The sequence below is a fragment of the Lygodium microphyllum genome, chromosome 16 (genome assembly GCF_053477565.2).
Source record: "Lygodium microphyllum isolate KBCC chromosome 16, Lygodium_microphyllum_v1.1.10, whole genome shotgun sequence".
Taxonomy (NCBI): domain Eukaryota; kingdom Viridiplantae; phylum Streptophyta; class Polypodiopsida; order Schizaeales; family Lygodiaceae; genus Lygodium; species Lygodium microphyllum.
Window position 1 is genome coordinate 65,888,726 of NC_141150.1, and position 3,534 is coordinate 65,892,259.

The 3,534-nt window shown below is 41.8% G+C and overlaps 1 pseudogene; it reads left to right on the forward strand.

Annotated features, from left to right (window-relative positions):
• Positions 1 to 1,776: 1,776 nt before the first annotated feature.
• On the forward strand, positions 1,777 to 2,588 carry LOC148022929 (sphingolipid delta(4)-desaturase DES1-like pseudogene; annotated as a pseudogene).
• The last annotated feature ends 946 nt before the right edge of the window (positions 2,589 to 3,534 follow it).

Consider the following 3,534-nt stretch of genomic DNA (forward strand, 5'->3'; position numbering starts at 1 on the left):
CAAATGTGATAAGGAGTACTTTATTGGAGCTCCAGTTGTGGTAGAGATAGATTTCTTACCATTGATAGGTATGATTACGAGTTGCTCTAATCCGGATATAGCTATGCTGAGATGAATCGCATACGTCAAGTCATTAAATCCAAAATTTAAACACATAGTAGGGAAGGAAAATTCAGTGGGTGGCGGATATGCTGTCTAGAGCCAGATATGATGATGAGGAGACACTACTTGCAGAAGAGGATGATGTAGAAATTTCAGCCGCTATGGTTGATCATGTTTGCCATGTCTATGATATTTTGGCTTTCATAGAAGAACTCTATGTTGGAGATTGGTTTGCAGATTGGCAAGTACCTTAGTATACTAAGCAAAAGAGATGAATGGACAAATGAAGAGTTCAAGAAGATCAGAAGAAAGGCCTATGGTTATTTTCTCAAGGACGGATTTCTTTGGTAGCACCCGAAGAAAAGAGGTGGATTACCCTTGCGGGTTGTCTGCAATAAAGATATCCAATTATAGGTGATGAGAGAGTTTCATGAGAGTCCTTGGGCTGGTCATAGAGGAGTATGGGCTACTTATGAGAAAATAAAGAAAAAATATTGGTGGAAAGGCATGTACAGATATGTTTTTTGCTTTGTAGAGACTTGCCGAGATTGTCAGATGTATTCCGTAGTGCGTCATCGAGATGAGATTCATCTGACCTATCCGCTATGCATTCATTATAAGTGGGTAGTTGACTTGGTTACTATGCCGATGGGTCTATGGCAGATGAGATATATTGTTTTGGCTAGAGAGGATCTTACCAATCATGTTGAGGGCAGACCTTTGAGAACAAAGACCACTAGTGCGGTGTGTAAGTTCTTATTGGAAAAAATTTTCTGCAGGTATGGATGTGTTGGTAAGATCACTACAGATCGTGGTGAATTAGATGCAGATGAAGCTAGGGAGTTTTTCTCTCAACTAGGAATCAAGTTGGCTCTAACCATAGCATACAATCCAGAGGGAAATGGAAAGAGTGAAAGAGGGCATCCGCCGATAGTGAAAGTATTAGCCAAAGCATGTAGAGGACGAATTGGAGAATGGCTGAGACTTCTACCATTTGCTTTGTGGGCTGATCATACGACTCACAATGTTACCACAGGATATATGCCCGCAGAGTTGATATATGGTCAGAAATTGATTATGTCGACTGAGACTTGTGCTTTGACTTGGTCAGTTTTACCTTGGTAGGAGGATTTGACAAGAGAGGAGCTCTTAGCTCTTCGGATCCGGCAGTTGGAGAGATGATATTCAGCTAGCTATTGCAAGGTTGAAGGTTGCTAGACTTAGAAATAAGGACATGTTTGACAGCAGGCATCGCTTGCGGCCTAGAGCAATAGAAGAGGGAGACTGGGTATTAGTCTTTGATAGCAGCCTTGAAAATCAGCATACTACACTTCAGAAGATGGTGAAAAGATGGTTTGAGCTGTACATAGTCAGACATATCTTTGACAATGCAACATATGAGCTGACAGAATTGGATGGGACAGTGCTTAGAGTGCCCATTGCAGGAAAAATAATCAAGATTTTCAAGAAAAGAGATGATGAGGATTATGCATTGGAAGAATTTGCAAGAGAAGAGCAACGAGAAGAAACTCCAGTAGAAGAGAAAGATGATATGACAGATAACCTTGCTGATATACCAGAAATACACAATGAAGAGATTGATCTGTACGTGGATCTTGACGACAATGATCATGGGTAGTTGGCCCATCCGGAGGATGCACAGGATCAGAGGGGATGGATGTTGTACTGCTGCACATCCGAGTTGGTTCATATTCAATTTCACAGAAGAGACAAGTGCTGTTTGGGAGTGAATCTAGTATTTATTACAAACAGATTAAAATGAGAATGGGCTCTAGATCTGCAATGAGTATGGTTTTCGCAATCTTTTCAAGTTATTTGCTTATGTTGAAGATACAAATGGTATCGACAAGGGAGTTCAAGAAGACCAAGGAATTAGTAGAGTTTCTAATTTGGAAACCTTAAGGAACTTAGGAGCATTAAAGCATAATAATCTGGCCTTCTCTACACCGATATACAACCGGCTTCTTGGAATTTTTGCAAACTTACATGTGGGGGTGCCAATGTCTGTGACATTTCAGAAGTATCATCTGGATCATCATAGGTATAAAGGGGTGGAAGAGCTGGATATGGACATACCTAGCTATTTAGAAGGAAGGCTTATTACAAACACATTCTTGAAAGGTTGTTGGGTCTTGTTTCAGCTCTTCTTCTATGCCCTTAGGCCATTGTTTCTGAACCCCAAAAACCCAGGATTATGGGAGTTCAACAATGCTGTGGTACAGGTGGCCCTCGATGTTGCTCTAATTAACACATGAAGTTGGAGACCATTTCTGTACCTTCTGCTGTCTACCTTCGTAGGTGGTAGCTTACATCCTATTGCTGGCCATTTCATATCTAAGCACTATGTTTTCCAAGAAAGACAAGAGACATACTCCTACTATGGGCCTTTGAATTTAGTAGCATGGAGTGTGGGTTATCACAATGAGCACCATGATTTTCCTCGAATTCCTGGGAGTAGGCTATAGAAGGTCGGAAAATGGAGTCTTCAGTCATGCCTGGTTCACCCATTGGCAGTATCCCAATCAAGAGTCTTCATGAAGATTATGAGCTCAGAGCAAGGTTTTCATCAGTACAGACTTCAATGCCAGTCCTCAATGTTGTTAAACAGGAGCCAGAGGAATTGTCAGACAGTGAGGGAAGGAGCAAATTAGCTAGCTATTTTGGGAAAAAGCAGAAAGAAAAGGGGACGACCTTATTCACAAACGGGTGTGTTTTGTTAGTAATGCTTGAAAGGTGCTTTTCGATGTTGTGCAGAGGCGATGCTTGCTTGCCTGCAAGCCCCTGCCTCCCAAATTCTTGACAGCACGGCTTCTGTTTGTGGACTTCTGGTCAGAAACCGTGTCTGCTAATGATGCCACTCTGGAAGCTACACTGAAGCGCTTTTCATAGCGCCCAATTTTTGAGAATCCTTTTGACAGGGTCCCTCACTTCTCTGCTCTGCTCAACATGCTGGGATTCCTGTTGATGAAAGGAGGATCGACTTTATTGATGAGAGGAAGATCGAATGCTGGGGAAGGAGGAAGAGGTTCTAGTTTGATACAATGATGAGCATGTGTATCATTAATCCACTCTACTTTGCTGTTGCTGGTTCTGATAGATATATCAGAATTTATGACATCAGGAACATTCCTTGGGGTGAGCAAAACATTGATGATAATTCAGTTATTGCTCATGTTTTTGTATATCTGAAGGGAATCGAAGTGTCATTGAAATCACAGAGGAGCAAGAGCTTATGGAACATCTTCCAGGTCCTGATTTTCCAACTGGTGGCCCAATTCTTAGCTCTCTTGGTATTATTGAGGCATACAGAAGTGGTAAAGATAAACTGACAATACGGGAGGTTTCTTTCGACCTGCTGGGGGATTCCTGGTGCTATTGCAAGGAGCATTTAGAACCCATGATACCCATGAC